Source organism: Misgurnus anguillicaudatus, chromosome 21 (genome assembly GCF_027580225.2).
Source record: "Misgurnus anguillicaudatus chromosome 21, ASM2758022v2, whole genome shotgun sequence".
Taxonomy (NCBI): domain Eukaryota; kingdom Metazoa; phylum Chordata; class Actinopteri; order Cypriniformes; family Cobitidae; genus Misgurnus; species Misgurnus anguillicaudatus.
This window is the reverse complement of record NC_073357.2, coordinates 14,046,630-14,064,618: the sequence shown is the minus strand read 5'-3', so window position 1 is coordinate 14,064,618 and position 17,989 is coordinate 14,046,630. Positions and strand designations below refer to the sequence as shown.

The 17,989-nt window shown below is 38.7% G+C and overlaps 1 long non-coding RNA gene across 2 annotated transcripts; it reads left to right on the top strand.

The window, feature by feature from the left end:
• Nucleotides 1-5,316: 5,316 nt before the first annotated feature.
• Nucleotides 5,317-7,200, top strand: LOC129436359 (uncharacterized). 2 transcript variants are annotated; one of them, XR_012360312.1, is made up of 4 exons: nt 5,317-5,396; nt 5,516-5,558; nt 5,894-6,064; nt 6,145-7,200. It is a non-coding gene; the product is annotated as an uncharacterized lncRNA (long non-coding RNA). The 2 variants fall into 2 exon arrangements; XR_012360311.1 differs by having other exon boundaries at nt 5,894-7,200.
• Nucleotides 7,201-17,989: the final 10,789 nt, after the last annotated feature.

Sequence of the window (17,989 nt, the reverse complement as noted above, 5' to 3'; positions counted from 1 at the left end):
TTTTACAATGCTTTCCTCACAAAAATCAATCGTAGGTCAACGACTGGACAAACAAAATACATTTTTATTAAAAGTAAATGAGATCAAAATGTAAATCTTTTCGCGTACCCCCTGGAAACTCTTCACGTACCCCCTGGGGTACGCGTACCCCCGGTTGGGAATCACTGCTGTAATCTAGCCCTGATATCAAAGTAAATATCTGGTTTATGTACATTTCTACACCAGCAGCATTTACCATTAGGCTACTAACATATAATATATCATTTCTGGGGTGAGCCTATTTGCTATGGTAACAACCTGTGTGTGCACACGTGCTGTGCGTGAGGAAGAGTGACATCCCAGTCAGACGTTCAGTTGCTTCATTGCATTTTGGTATTGCAGAAATACATTCATTTTCAATAGAACGCTGCATTTGGTTTGCATCACTTGCATTGCGGTGAATTTTAGGTTAAGAATCCGTTCGAAAAATCACATCATCACGTCCCGTTCTATACAGTGAATGCATGCTGAAATTATTGTTGCGTGGCTACATAAAAGTTTAAGCATATGTGATGCATTGCACGATCGGTCTGACTCGCGTGAGAGAGAATAACTTCCTTATGCTAAACTCCAATAAGACAGACATTATTATTATTGAACAAAATATATCAGATTACAAGTTGCCCATATATGATTGCACTGTGGTGCCGTTTTTTGGTAAACACACCTGTAAAATCCATGCGTGTGTGTGAAGGGGTTCTTTTTTAAGCTATACTCTCCTGCAATTGAACGTGAATACGTTTACTACTTAAAAACATCAAAGCTAAACATATCTACTCAAACCGCATAACGACATCGCTACAAATACAGTATGGGATTAAAATCAGCGGAAGCTACGTTACCTTGTTTCATCGACGCTTGGTGAAACAGCAGTGGATGTTTTCGGTTCAGATGCTGAATGTAATGAGCCCAAACTTTAGACATTCTCTGTCTGCCGTTTATGGACATATTCGCTCCGCCATCGCGCCAACTAAATTCAAAATGTTCCACACGCTATGATGTGCTTCCTGAACATTGAACAACGGTCTGTGTGAATAAGATCTCGGCGCGTGTAGTGCGCGTCATAGGAATTTAACGAGGCTTCGAGGCAGAATTTTTGCCTCGAGGAATTTTTGGAATCGAGTAAATCGAGTAACTCGATGAATCGTTTCAGCCCTAATATATACCATTGGTAATATTGAGCTAAAGTAAACATCTGTTAAGTATTTTTACATAAATTGTTATGGCTGTACTGAATTAAAAGCCTAATTATGTGGTGGGTCCACTAGACTATATTAACATCTTACAATTGTTAAAGTATGGGCTGACTGTAAAATAAGCCCCCAAATTTTTTTAGCACATAATGGTTATTACCCATATGGGTAGAATAGCAGGGGCCCTATAATCAGCCCATGAGGGCCCCAGATGGGAGAAACCTGGGTTGCCCATGTGGGTTTTAGCTAGGGCCCATGTAAAGCCCACCTTTAGCCCATCTGGGCTTGCCCACATGGGGCCACCATGGAACCCCCGGACAAAACTAACTGGACCCCATCTGGGCAGCCCACATGGGGCCCACTCACTAGCCCATATCCATCCCATATGGGCCCCACATGGGTGTGTTGACAGGGACAGAGCAAGAGTATGAAGATACCGGTTCAGGTGAAGGCACCGTTGTTACACTGCAGCTTGACCAGGTCATCTATACTGCTGATCATATCCGTGAGGCATTAGTAGGCAAGGCAAGTTTATTTGTATAGCACATTTCATACACAGAGGTCATTCAAAGTGCTTTACATAGAAATGGGAAAACAAAAATCAAAGATACATGAATTTAAAATATCAATTAAAAGAAAATGAATGTGATTTTAATAAAAACTGTTTAAATGTGTTAAAAAGAATAAAACAGGAATAGAAGTATAAAACATTTAAAAATAAGAATAAAAACAAGAGAAATAGAAAATAATTAAAATAGGGCATATATAATATAGTGCAATCAGTTTGGACGCAGCATAGTGCTCATTCAGTAAATGCATAGCTAAACAGATGTGTTTTGAGTCTGGATTTGAATAGGCCTATTTCACAATATGGCGGCCGAGACCGGATGTAGGTAAAACGCATTTCCGGTGAAAGCTATTCCGGTGAAAGCCTTTCCAAAACAATGGCGGAGACTAAAAGTAGTCAGTCTTGTTCAGTTTATGCTTGTTCAGTTTATGCCTTTGTGCTTAAATTCTAAAAAAAAAAAAAACCTACTTGTCCTTTCACAGCTTTCCGAGCGATGAAATTGCTAAAAAGCGTTGGATTTGGGCAATTCGAAGAGATGAGGGAGCATCATTTACAGTGAGGAGGGGCAGCAGTTTTGTGTGTGTTATGCACTTCATGGAGAATGAAGTCCGCGTCCACTCCGAGTCTGGTCGTAAATACCTTACTCCACAGGCTGTGCCTTCCAGGTTTTCTTGGAACAACTGGGGAGATGTTAAATCACGCCAGACATGGACGGCAAAAAGAGGTGTTTGTAGTGAGCAGGAGGAAGCAGATGTTGAAATGAAGAGTTGATACTGCGCTGCTGGTGCACGACTACGATATCTGTGCTCCCCCGGGTGAGTAATTTAGCTAACTTATCATGCTGTTAGCTAAATAACTCAAATAAAATCGTAGTTACTTGCCAATTAGATAGTATATAAAATAAAATTGTATAATCTCGGTTACATGTGTACAATTACGATCGCAGTTATGCAAACAGTGGAGCATGTCAGCAAGGTGAATGTGGTATTAAATTATTCACGGGGACTCAGGTGAATAAATACTATAGTAATTTATAGTAAATACGATAGTGTTTTTGACCCATACTATAGTAATGTACTTGAATTAATTTGTTGTGGTAATTTAATAGTTGCTGTGATAACATAACAACTATAGTAATATAAACTAAATACTTCATCCAATACTGTACTACATTGTCTACAACTACAGAGTATATTATACTATAGGGTATAAACTAAAGTATCCTAGAGTATTTATTACAGTTTATCAGTACACAAGTTAATACAGAGTATGCTGTAGCAATCATTAACAAAGTGTTGTAAATACTATAATATACAGTATACTACAATTTACTATAGTATGGTTTAAAAAACTATAGTATTTCCTGTAATACTTTTTCACCTGCAGATTTATGACCGTTAAAGGGATAGTTCACCTTAAATTGAAAATTCTTTAATTTGCTCATCCTCATGTTGTTCTCCTGTATGAATTTCTTTTTTCTGATGAACACAAAAGAAGATATTTTGAGAAATTATGGTAAACACACAGCAGATAGTGTCCATTGACTTCCATTGTAGGAAATAATACTATGGAAGTATTGTGATAAATAACTATGAAAATATTTTGATAAATGATGGTAATCACACAGTTGACGGTACCCATTAAATTCCATCATATTTTTTGTTCCTACTATGGAAGTCAATGGTCACTTACTGCTGCGTGTTTACCATCTTGTCGCTTAACGTTACATGAAAGGGTACAGAAATTAGCAAAGACCATTGAAGTTATTAATAAATGTACAACAATGGTGACAATATAATAATCAACTTCCATAAAATACAGCAAATTTACATTTTTAATTATGGTGTGTGAGAATATTGGGGTGAATAAAGAACTTGTAGTTATATTTTAACTATTATATAACTGCATAAACCGGTAATAGTAACTTACCCTTTTTTAAATAAAGTTTTTTGTTTCTCTTAAATTAGGTGCTCTTGATGAGGCGCTGGAAAAAATAAAGGAGCTGGAGGAACTGGTGTCAAGCCTTACCATCTCTCGAGCTTTGCTGGAGAAATGGTGTGTGTCTGATGAAGACTTCAGACACTTTACAAGATTCCCAAACAAAAACATATTTTTTGTTTTCTGGAGATTGAGCCCTCTGCATCCAGGATTGTATACTGGTCCAAAGCCAAGCGGATTGGAATTTCAACGGTACAGAAAGAGGTTGTGAAGGCAAGCCCTCAGCGCAAGATGCAGCTCATTGATGAGTTTTTCATGTTTTGTTTGCGTGTTGCTGTCGGCCTTAGAGAGAGAGTTTTGGCCGAGATTTTTCAAGTTAGCACTTCTACAGTGAGTCGCATTACCATCACATGGTCAAACTACCTGTACCTTGTGTTGGGTTCGGTTTCAATCTGGATGACCCGGGACCAGGTGAGGCGAACAATGCCTGTAAAATTCCAGCAGTACTGCCCAAATGTGAGGGTCATTATTGACTGCACAGAGTTCAGATGTAAGAGCCCAGAGGCAATTACCCTCCACTCTGAAACCTTTTCAACCTACAAGAGCTATATCACCTTCAAAGCTTTAATTGGAGTGGCACCCTGTGGTGCAATCACATTTGCATCCAAGTTATTTACTGGCTCTATCTCTGACAAGGAGTTGACAAGGCAGTCAGGGATTTTGAACTTACTGGAGCCAGGTGACGAGGTTATGGCAGATAAGGGCTTCCTCATTGGAAAGTTTCTGGAGGATGTTAAGGCAAAATTAATCATCCCCCTTTCAAGCACAGAGACCAGTTTAGCAGAGAGGAAACTGAGAGAACCCAGGCCATTGCCAGACTTCGCATCCTTGTTGAACGTGCAATTAGACGAGTAAAAGAGTACCACATTTGGGATTCTCCAATTCCCCTCACTTTAGCAGGCACTGTTAATCAGATGTGGTCTTGCTGTTGCATGATGGCAAATTACCAGGGTCCTTTAGATCTGGAAGGTGAGATACAATACTGGACAGAGTGAACACCTACTTACCTGTCATTCACATCACCTCCTCACCAACAGCCAGTAACATTGGCCCACCTCCTCCTGCTCACCTGCCATTAACATCGGCCACCACCTCATTATCAGCCAGTAACATTGAATCTTTTTAACATTGAAGTTTTTTTTATTACCGCAAGACTCTTCAGTCAACCTTGCTATGTAAGTAATAGTGATAATTTTCCATCTTCTCTTTATTTTGTATTTTGGTCAATATTCTTATTAATTGTGGTCACATAGAATTCAGCATTAATGTATCACCTACACACATTTTTTCATTTATTTTAACAGAACCAGAGAAGACCTTGTCGTGAGCTAGCTTTCTTTGTGACACTGTGGTGCATTTTCTGGTAAGTTTGTTTTTGTTACCCTATTTAGACAGGGTCAATATTAACTTTTGCTGGATTTAATATTGGAAAAACGAAAACCTCGTTTTTTGTTGTTGCCGTTTTAATTAATATATCGTTTTTCCTATTTTAACAAGTAAACCAGTAACAACAGAACACATCTCATCAACAGCCAGTAACATTGGCTCACCACCTCATCAACAGCCAGAAACATCAGTCACCATCTCATCAACAGCCAGTAAGATATTGCATTTAGGTCAATATTCTTATTACTTGTGGTCACACAGAACTTTGCATTAATGTAATGCACCTACAGACATTTTATAACACACATAATCTCTTCATTTACTTAAACAGAACCAGAGAAGACCTTGTACTGAGCCAGCCTACTTATTTTCTGGTAAGCTTGTATGTGTTGCCCTTTCAGACAGGGTCAATGTCATTAACTTTTGATTGTTTTTTGTTGTTGTTTTAATCAGTATTAATGCTCAGTTTTAACATGTAAACTAACTGTGTTCTATGACATTGCTTAGTGTAAAAAATAAAGATTTTAATAACACCTAACAATTTTTTATCTAAATTGAATATTAACAAATTATATTAAAAATCCTTGGCTACTACCATAAACAATGAAATGAACCGTGACCAATCAACTGATTTTACTTCCTAACATAACCAGATATAACCATTTAACTATATTAATAATTCACCTTTTCATGCCTATTTTCTCCCTAGCAAAGCATGAATGTATGTTTCAAAGTAGAATTCATCAGCTTTAGCCTTGATTTATTGGATCAGCACATCATCTCTCCATACTCTTTCTACTGTAAAGTCACCCCTAGTGTGTCTAACCACATCACACCAAGCTAAGCCAGTGACCATCAGCTGACCCTGAACTTGCCAGTGGTAGGTGTGTTTTCTCTTTAGTTTTGGTTGGCCCCCAACAAACTCAATGTGTGATGCTTCTCCAATGTGTTCCAGATTAGGGCATTTAACTTCTACCAAGCCATAGGGAGGTTCTTCATTGGGGTCCACCACTTTGCCATCTGGACTGGCACCAAGATGCGGAGCATGGGGGTGGATGACGAGACCACATGGAAAAACGTTGACATCAAAGGTGGCAGCATAGCGATGAAGAACCTCTGGCTCAAGTTCCAGTCCTCTTCGCATTGCCTTGGTCTGGGGGGCACCTTTAATGATTCGTCCAGCAAGTGTCTTCGCAGTGGCTTCCGATCTCACATGAGATGCTTCATGAAACTTGCTTGCTATAAGCCGCAGACGGCACATGCTTACCCACAGGGGGCTTTTGGACTGGTCTCGTGTTCCCTCTTCAATGATCCTTGCCATTTCAGGTGTCACCTCCAAACTCTCCATATGTAGGAGTTCAGCCCAGCTGCCGGGAACAAAATTGTATTGAGGAATTGTGTATTGTGGGACAGGTAATGGGGGGAACTGTGGAGCATTTGGTTGAGTAACCACATCTTTTGGCAGCACAGCAGGACACTGGTAAGAAAGCAGTGAACCTTTGGGGACCTCTCCAAATTTTGATGACACCATTGTTACAGCAGACATCCCATCAACAATCTTGGCTATCAGTGGTTGTGGCCGAAGAGAAATGAGGGATGCTGTTCCAGCAAGGACATCATTGTCAGGCAAAGGTCCTAAAACACAATGTTCATGTATCAGCGTGTTAAGTGTCACCTTATTTAAAGACCTTTTTTTAGTGTTTGGAGATTACCTCCAAATGCCCTATACAGTGTTGACAGGACACTGCTCCTGCCACTGCCAGAGGCTTTTGGCTTGCGCACCACAAGCTCATCCACTGGTTCAGGAGTTATGCCCTGACAAACATTACATATACAATTTCATAAGAAGATTGTAACCTTATTTGCACATTAGGCACTATAATTTTTTTTTATTACTCCTGATTTACTATTTAGTACAGCTTTATGATTAAGTGATGATTTATTAAATGTTTTTGAAAGATGAGTTGTTGTCTTATTTTATTATATTTTACCTGTGTGCGGGGCCTGTGCCAGGACTGCTCCTTGCTTGTGCACGCAATGGCAGCTGGAACTGTCTTGATGCCTAGCGTACTAAAATGTGCTGTCTGATAAAGCAATGCAACCAGATGGTTGCACAAACTTCTTCCAGAAGCACATGAGCAAAAGCGCAGAGCAGTAAGCAAGAGCGTCCGAACAGTAGCAGAGCAGGAAGCAAGCTTTTCTAAGTACTATATATTTCAGAAAACCAGTGACTGTTTATGTGTGAAGCAACATCACACATACACACAAACATTCACACGCACAGACACACAGAGGTGGAAAGTAACGAATTACATTTACTCACGTTACTGTAATTGAGTAGTTTTTTTGTACTTTTACTTTTTTAAGTAGTTTTTAAAATCTGTACTTTTACTTTTACTTAAAGCAACACCAAAGAGTTTTTACCTTAAAATAACGTTTCAAAAAAAGTTTCAGTGGTTCATCCACACAAAACAGGGTGAATGGCACTTTCACATTCGCTTTGCAGCCCTCTATCGGCCAAAACCGCACTAAAGAAGTTTCCAACCAAGGGTAGCGGTCCTGTAGTTCGAGTGAAAACTACAAAAACTTGCTTTACGGCAGACCTACAATCCAATCAGAGCCAGCTATGCTGCAGTATTTACGACAGTGGTAATGAACAATTACGCTTCTAACCTGTAGGGGGAGCAAAGAGCCAGAGTTCTTTAGTGTTGCTTTAAGTATGTTTTATTTAAAGTATTGTACTTCGCTACATTTTAAATCATATCCGTTACTGAGTAAAAAAATATTAATAAAAAAGCAAGGTGATAAAGAGGCGCAACGGATGATTGATGGGCGGGGGAAAGCACAAAAAGAACCATGGAGATGGACGAGACAGGCGCGCGCTAATGCAGACCCGCCTCAGTTCAAATCTTATGAAAGAAACCCCTGGTCATATTAATGCGACCACTTTCCACTGACGCGAAGCGAGTGTTTAATTCCTATGAAAGGTAGGATTCATGCTCTTGAGTACGAAATTGCTGATCGAGTTTTTACCGCTCATTTGCACGATGCGTTTTTAATACCATGCGCATTATCTTCCGAGGTCTAGCAGCTTCGCGTCAAGTCAAACACAACTTCAGAACGTCCTTGAGAATGCGTATGTCATTAGACATTGCAGAGAGAGAGAGAGAGAGAGAAAGAATAAAGGTCTGACATCAGGTACCCAGGTCAGGGAAGCTCGAAGACAATAAACGTGTCTAAAGTATATGGCCATGGCACTTATCTCATTATATGCTTATTTAAACTATATATATAGTTTAATAAAATAATGTATGTTACCAGCAATACATCAATTAGAACCTTACTATAGTGATTGTATTTACTAGCTGCGGACCACCTTCAAAAGTGCATAACTCACATGTAAAAATCATTAAACCATTCCATAAATGTTTCTTAGTTTAAAAAAGCTTTTTATTTTATTAACTTTTTGTTATTGCACTTTAATTGTAAAGATGTTCCTACAATTAAAAACTAGTTTGAGATTTATATTCCCTTGTTGTTTTTGAACTTTTCTAGAATCCTCCACCTCTCCCCGCGGTAAAAAAAGTAACTTTTACTCTGAGTAAAGTTAAAATGACTTTTTACTTTTTCTTGAGTAGATTTTAAGACCAGGAACTTTACTTTTACTTGAAAACAATATTTTATTACTTTCCACCTCTGCACACACACACACACACACACCCACACCCACACACACACTGACAGACAGGCATAGATTGACAGAGACACACACAGACAGACAGACAGACAGACAGACAGACGTATAATACACTTTGTTTGTATTGTATTTGACACTTTGTCTTTTTTCTTTTCATAGATGGTGAATTGTATTACCTTCGCCACCAAGGAACAAAACATCAGATTAAAGCTAAAGTTGTGTGTGGTGCAGAACAGGCAAACAATATTGTTGAGGAGTTTCATGCAAGTAGCCTTGGAGCTCACACTGGACAAAAAAACACGAGATGCAATATCTATAAGATTTTAATGGCCTGGCATGTCACAGGATGTTGACACCTGGGTAATAGCATGTACATAATTAATACCTTGCAATATGATGAAATGCCATTAATTTCCACCATTATACTGTTTTGATCACAGGTGGCACAATGTGGACCATGCCAACAGATCATCAGTGAAGAAGCCAAAAGAGGGTGGTATGCTAAGCTTCTCCATCACAAATTATTATTAAAAAAAATGAAATTACAGGGTCAAAACATTCGTTGGTTCAACTTATAGTATCTGGTTGCCTTAAAATTGAGTTCATTATACTAAAAATATTAGTTGACCCAAAAAAGTTGTGTAAAATTTGTTGTCAACTCCTATGAAGTTAAATGGACTCTACGTTTTAAGGCAACCAGGTAAAAAATAGCAATTAAGTTCTAAATAATATCTGTTTGTTCATTCCCTAAAATACTTGAATTATACTTTTCAATATTGCAGTAAATTATTTTCTTTCTCTAGGTTGATCTTTTGAGCTTGTGTGGATGGATCTGGTAGGCAAATTAGCCCTGACAGACAATGGCAACCAGTAGATTTGTGTCATTATTGAGTACATGACCAAGTGGCCCCAGGCTTATCCTCTCAAATCAAAGGCTGCCAGGGAGGTTGCTGATTGCCTCTTAAAATGTGTCCATCAGTTTAAGGCACCTAAGAGAGTCCTCACAGACCAGGGAAAAGAGTTTGTTAACACAGTAAGTTTACACAAAAAATGCCAACTGTTCACACCTTATATCTTTTACCTGATAAACCTAAGAAGTTTGTTTTTATTGTAGCTTAACAGTCATATCTGCAAAGTCCTTAACATTAAAAGGTCCTTGTGCACACCCTACCATCCACGGACCAATGGACTTGTAGAAAAAAATGAATGCCATAATACAAAAGGTATAAACTAAATTAAATTCTAATTTTCTTCACACTGTCCGCAACTTTACAAAAAAAACTAGATGATAATTCCCTGGTTGTTTCTTGCATAAGCCATATACAGCATTTAGCAGACACAACACAAGTAAACCATGATGATACTGAATATTTTTTTATATCTACCAGATACATAAATGTAAAGTCTCTTTTGTAATTAATTTGAAAATGACAATAATATTGTACTGCCAGATCCCTTTGTCCAAGACAAGCCCAATGAATGGGATTGGCACCTTGATGCCGTTATGTTTGGGCTTCGCACAAAGCGGCAGATAACAACAAAGTTTTCACCGTATTTTTTAATGTTTGAGAGGCCCATTACCCTTCTGAAATACTGGAAAACTATCGGGTAATGAATAGTTTGTTTTCAGAATGTTACATTTTTCCAATATTATCATTAATAATAAATAGGTAACACTTTTTATAATTATTGTTCTGTTCTTTTTTCAGATTGACACAAGTGTGGAGGGCACCATTTCGATTGAGGAGTTGACAGAGTCTGCGATTGCCTTAAATGAGATATTAAATGAGGCTCATGTAAATACCCCATTCATTCCTATGGTACCAAATAAAGTTTTATTTTGTGGCACCATACTTACTGGTATAACTCCTCATGTAACAGTCTTTAAATAGGGAAAACACGGAAGTGTTTGGTGGCTTCCCTGTTTGGTACCATAGGAATGAATAGGGCTAGGCTAAATGCCAACACATGCATGACACGCTGTACAGTGCAAGCATTAAAAAAAGATAGATATGTATTAATTCGTCTAAGTTGAGGTAATAACATAGTTAAATATGGCAAAAGGGTAGACTATTCCTTTAAGGTAATTTTATAGGAAAAAAGCAGTAGTGTTTGCTGCCACATCACACATTTAGTACATTAAGATTTATTAGTCTTTTAGAATATGGTGACTGCTTGACGTACTCTTTTACATACCCTATGTATTATCATAGGCTCCCAGTTTAGGATTTACAGTGGAGACACACTGTTTCTAAATGGTACTCAGGGCTCGACATTAAGGCTTGTCCACTTGTCCGGGACAAGTGGATTTTTTGTAGGACAAGTGTAAGAGAAAATTAGTTGTCCGACTGGACAAGTTAAATTTCAATCAATGTTACTTCACGTTATGTGCCGTTAACGACAGAGCACACAGAGCGGAATATTGAACAGAGAGCGCGCACGCCGACACACGCGTTTCCTTGTACTGTTATTGTTACTAAACAAGCTGTGCGCGCATTAAACCTGGGGCCCACACCATGAAGCTGGTTTAGTTGGTTAGCCAGCTTTGTTTAGGATTAGTTTGTGCAAATCCTGGGTTTTGGGTACCATAAAAATAGCTTTTACCAACAAGGCCTGCACATTGGCTTGGTTTTGTCAACCTGAAACTAATCCTGTAACCCAGTTTGTTTAACCATTTTCATGGTACGGGCCCGTGATCGCCGAACACGGAGGGGTGGGAGTCGCGGGACGGGATGGAGTGAAGTGGAGAGTGATGTTTCTTCTGGCTCCGGCGTGAATATAAATGACTACACTGTGTGTCAAAAGCCGATTTAAGTCCGTATTTTTTCTCTTCTAAAGTTCAGTAAAAACACATAATGGGCTTAAAATCTTGTTTAAGAATCTGTTTTATAACGAGAATCTCTCTTTCAGCGTGCCTATGATTGTGTGCGCTGCGCGACAGCTGATTTGAATCTTACAGAGTTCGCCACTGTACATTAAAATTCCCACACAAACATTAAAGCGTAAATGCTAGGTTTAAGATTGATTATATATATATAACAGATAATCTAGATACATTTATTCTAATAAGTTTTTTAAAACATGGTAATGTTTTAATGTTTTGCTTTAGTGTTTTTTAATGTCAGACAATCATTGAAAAATCTTCTATTATTTTGCTTTATTTGCTAGTCCGGGTTTGGTTGAAGGCTACAGTTTGTCCGGTTAGAACAAGTATGTCTCACTCAAAGTATTCAAATCGTTGACTTTATTAAATGTGCATAGATGTGTGGTTAGTATAATGCACGCACACGCACAGTCCACAAAACCTCCTTTGATTTGAATCAATCCTGCTTATTTAAACTATAACTATTTAGGGCCAGTCCCATTTCTCTGTCTTACCCCTTCCCCTTCCCCTACCACTTCGTCTTACCCCTAGCCCTTGTCCCTCAAAACCAAGTGTTAAGCGCTAGGGGTGAAAACATACCCCTATGAAATGAGACACCGCTTGGTTACGGTTACGTCATCATACATCGTCGTTTGCTGGCTGCAACATCACCAGACGCGACAAATGTTGATCACAAACTTCCAAGATGCCGAGTGCAAGTGTAAGCGAAAGTGAATCAGCCGCCGAGTTTCTTCTGGCGTCCCTGTGTGATACAGGACGGTATACGTAAAGCACGTACCGATGTCTCCAAAGCAAGTAGTGTTATGCACTGATATCAAACGAAATGCGCTGCTAACGTCAATGGAATTTAGTTAAAACTGTAGACAAGCATGCAGTCCATTCATGGCTAGTTAGAGAAATACGGGAATGTTGTGCAAATCAGCAAATACGGGAATGTTGTGCAAATCAGCAACGTAACGTTAGCGTAGCAAACTAGCGAAATTTTAAAACATTTAAATTAAGAACATAATTCAAATATATATGAACAGGACTGTGTAGAGCACAAAACAAGACGTTAGTAATTTTTTAATTAATTATTAAGCCGAAAATACTTACATTTATGGGACGCTCTGGCTGCCATTTTTGCCGGTTGCGCAGTGTATTCTGGGTACCCCTTAGTTTCAAGTAAGCTCGCGGAAATTAGCCCTACCCCTTGATCAAAACGAGAATTGGGATAGCCCTTACTCTCACGTGAACGTGCAAAACTAAGGGGTAGGGGTAAGGGGAAGGGGTAAGACAGAGAAATGGGATTGGCCCTTACACTATTCAGCCGATCTCCTTTGCCGTTATCATTCACCTGCTCTATTGGATTGGATTGGATTGGATTCTTTATTGTCATTCCAAAACATTTACATGAACTGGAACGAAATTAGTTTCTGAGGTCCGGTTAAAAAACATTCACAATAAAAATAACTACTACACATTAATAAATACAATAAATAAATACAATATAAATAGGACAATAAGTTCAGTTTGTCAGATTCTAGCATTGGCAGTGTTAAAAAGTCTCACAGCGTCTGGATAGAAGCTGTTTTTTAACCTTGATGTTCTAGTTCTGATGCTACGCAACCTCTGTCCCGAAGGAAGAGGGTCAAACACTGCGCAGACTCTGGAACAATCCATTTCACACTTAATAACAGGGTTGACCGGATTAGTCCATTAATTAAAGGTTACACTTTTCTGCAATCATTGAAATGTGGGAAAATGATGAGAAAGGCAGCAGATATAGCATCATTCTTCAGAAAGAGTAGCAAGAAGCAGCCAAATGAATCTTAGTAAAATACATTTCAGTGACCTAAATTCACATGATTTTCTGGTCTCTAGGGCTGAGTAAAAATATCGATTCATCAATGCATTGCAATTATTTGTTCCTCAATTCAATATCGATTCATCAAATCCTATGAATCGATTCAGCCTACCGGCCAGTGGCGGCACTGTGGGTGGGCAACACTCTAGCGCCCGCCCCCCGAGGTAATCTGTGTCACGTGTTTATATTTGCGCTTTGGTCCAACGCGAGCCGCTCGCGCCCGCATATCAAGACGTGATGACTGACAGTGGTGAGACCACGGACTCTATGCCTGTTTTAACTTCTTGTATTTACAAAACCGCCTTTTCCGATAGTTGTTATTTGATATGTCGGCTCAATGATGACTTGCTTATCCACAATAACATTAGATGTCTTAATAAAGGAAACGCATTGAAATGATTAGTAACAGTTAATCACCCATCGCGCCCAACACCTGCACCACTGAACGCGTTTCTACTGACAAACATACACCTGATTTTACTGCTCTAACGAAATCTAAAAGTATAATTTCTCTTATTAGAAGCTAGACTAATGTTTGCCAATTATTAAGATGGCTGGTGTAGTTTAAATAGGGGTAGTGAAATAATTAGCTTTGACAAAAACAGCATAAAACAATGTTATGTTACATATTGTAAACTTTTTTGTTATGTGTACTAAAGTGAGTAAATAAGTTAAATTCTCAATCAGTGTGATATGGCTCTTATTTACCCCTTTAAATGTAAATTTCTCTGGCATCTTACAGTGCACTTATGTTGTTATGCAGTTTTAAAATACAACATATGAACATGTCTGGATGTAGAAAAAGCCTACTTGGACATCTTACAATGCACTAATTTTGTTGTATGCAGTTTGAAAATACATGTTTGTAGAAAAAGCCTGTTGTACAATGCACTGATTTTGTTGTTATGCAGTTTAAATATAGGAAAATGTAGTCATAATCACTGATATATCTTCGGCCCCTCATATGAGATGCTTTTCATGAACTGGCCCCATGACAAACTAACTGAATAGCCCTGCTCTAATAAGAGCGTTCAGCGTTGTACAAGACATGCTTTACCAAAACATGCTTAACCAAAACAGCAAGATGGCAAACAGCAGCTGCATTCCGTTCAAGTCTGCACCAAAAGCTAAAATTAAAATATAGGCTACTCAGGTACTTAATTACTTGTGTATCTACTTATTATTGAATCGATATTGAAGCAAACAAATCAATATCGAATTGAATCGAAGCCCCAAGAATCGGAATTGAATCGAATTGTGAAATTCCTAACAATACCCAGCCCTACTGGTCTCAATAGTATTTTCAGCAATGTTAGATATAAATCCTGGTTTCAAAGTAAATTTCAAAAGTTTTATTTGATTAAATAGTTTTAAAAAACATGAGGTTGAATTATGACTATAAATTGTATGTTAATCTCAATTCATTTTAATTAAAATTCAAGTATTGTAGCAATTGTATGTTATACATTATTCTTATTAACACACCTATAATACTTAAACGTATTTTAAGGATGGATGATAGAGATTTAATGTGTCACCAGAGTAACTGCTGGCCCCTGCCTGGCCACCCCTATGAAAAATCCCTCGCTCCACCACTGATTAGCAATATGTTTTAAGAGAGGATTTAAAAACATTTAAAGATTGAGCTGTTCTAATGTAAATCAGAAGACTGTTCCACAGCCTAGGCCCAGTAACCGCAAAAGATCTATCTCCTCTTTTCTTTAACCGTGCCCTAGGGGCAAACAGAAGGCCCTGATCACCAGACCTCAGGTTTCGTGAGGGATTATGAGGACAGAGAAGGTCGGACAAATACGTCGGTGCCAGATTGTGAATGGATTTAAAAACAAATACAAGAATTTTAAACTCAATTCTAAAATGCACCGGTAACCAATGCAATGATTTTAGGATCGGTGAAACATGATCAAACTTACGTTTTCTTTTGAGGAACTTTGCAGCAGCATTCTGTACTAATTGAAGACGAGCAATAGAATGTTTGGATATGCCATAGTAGAGGGAGTTGCAATAATCCAACCTGGTTGAAATGAGCGCATGGACAGCAATCTCTAAGGTTTTCTCAGAGAGAGAGGATCTGACCTTAGAGAGAAGACATAGCTGGAAAAAACAGGAGCTAATCAGCGCATTTATTTGTTTATCAAATTTGAGGTTGTGGTCCCAGAGAACACCTAAGTTCTTAACGCAAGAAGAAATTGGAGGAAGATAGTCCAGATCAATGCTACTGCAATTAAAATTATCATGGGGACCAAAGACAATAACCTCGGTTTTGGATTCCTTTAAAAAATAGAAAATTTTGAGAGAACCACATTTTTACTTCCTCTAGGCATGCAAAAAGAGAATTAACAGCAGAGTCTTTGTTGCGTTTCAGAGGAAAATAAATTTGAGTATCATCTGCATAACAGTGAAATGACACACCATGTTTTCTGAAAATGGAGCCGAGAGGAAGTAAATATAGAGAAAAGAGAATAGGAGCTAGAATAGATCCCTGCGGCACTCCACAGGAGAGTTGGATTGGCGAGGAAGAAAAATTACAGAGTTTAACGGAAAAACTTCTATTTGTTAAATAGGACCTAAACCAGCTAAGGACAGTAATGCCCACATTAAATTCTAGTCGGGATAAGAGAGTTTTATGATCAACTGTATCGAAAGCCGAGGTTAACTCTAACAGTATTAGGCTAACAGGGTCACCAGCATCAGTCGCTAACAGAATATCATTAGACACTTTTAATAAAGCAGATTCCGTGCTGTGCAGAGGTTTAAAACCAGACTGAAAAGTTTCAAAAATTTGATTAGAGTTAAGAAAAGTGTTCAGGACTAAAGTATGTATGTCACTCGTCTAATAACAGTATGTTAACTGGATAACACTGGATATAACTCATTGTATAGTTTAATAAAATAATGTATTTTAATTACACAAATCAAATGCTGATTGATCGATACTCATCTTTGATAGATGAATACTATTCCACCATCTGATCTTTAAATTTTTTTATTTGTCTCTAGTAAATCATATACTAGTAGTAAATAAGAATAACTATACTCCAAGTAGTATTAAAAGCAAAAGGAAAACTGTTGACCATTAGATTCAGGCATAATACATTTTTTAATTGTGCCACCCTAAGATTTGTACTGGACCCTTTGTGCCTCCCCTCCCATGAAAACAATCTTGGGGGTGCCACTAACACACACACACACACACACACACACACACTCCATTAAAAAGAGATAAACCGTAGAGACGTGGCTCTGCGCTGCGCGAGACAAACATGAAATATAGCCAAAGTCACCTCAAATATATCCGCTATTCAATTTAAATATTTAACAATTTTATCCCTTGCTGCCACTGGAAAAAATTAAATAAATTCCCTACCGACCCATGACCTAAACTGACAACCAACCAGAACCAAACTTTTTTTATGCCTAGTCTACGATGTTGAAAATTGGTCGAGAAAGCCTGAGACGGTTGGGAAGTTTTAAAAACTCATTCCGCCCCTCCACACATACACCCCTCCCATCTGTGCTACCTGATCCCTACCACCGGGAAACGACTTGAACAACGTCACTCAGTCAAGCTGTGATCACCGGTAGTAAACATCGGAACAGAGATTTACCATGTGCTATGTCGGATTACTTTCACAACAATGTTTGGCCCTCCTGAGCCTCGTTTACCCTGGTCAAAAGTGCCACCTAGCACACATTAATTGCACAATATTTATTAGTTAGTATTGCTAAGGTTTTGAGTAATTGTTATAGCAGCACACAGCGCATCTTGTTCAAATTCCAATCGGCTCGAACAGAAACCCCCTAGGCCTATTGAAATGTTCAGGCACTTCAAGAAATATAATTACTTTGACCCATGATTGGCAATGCTAAATGGCTAACATTCCAACGGTCAATGGCGGACCCTATATTAATTCGACTTTGAGTCCTGCACATTTTTTATATTGACTGTAGGGACAAGCAGGGGCCGCTTGCTGCTGTTAGTTTGTTTTTTCTCCATTTGTGAGCTGTTGCTACTTTGCTAGCTACCATAAACTTTTAGAAATTTCATGTCGCAGGAGGGGGGTGGGGTGCAATGGGGTGGAACAAGCAGGGGCCGCTTGCTGCTATCAGTTTGTTTTTTCTCCATTTGTGAGCTGTTGCTACTTTGCTAGCTACCATAAACTGTCAGAAATTTCATGTCACAGGAGGGGGGTGGGGTGCAATGGGGTGGAGATGCGAGCGCAAGGTGGAGTTTCAAGTGGAGCGGGGATTGAATGAGAGCAGTTGACCAATGTAAGCTGTCTGGCCGGACAGCTTACATTGGTCAACTTCTCTGCCGCTGTACACCCAATAGAGTGTTTTCTCTTCATATTGTTAGGAT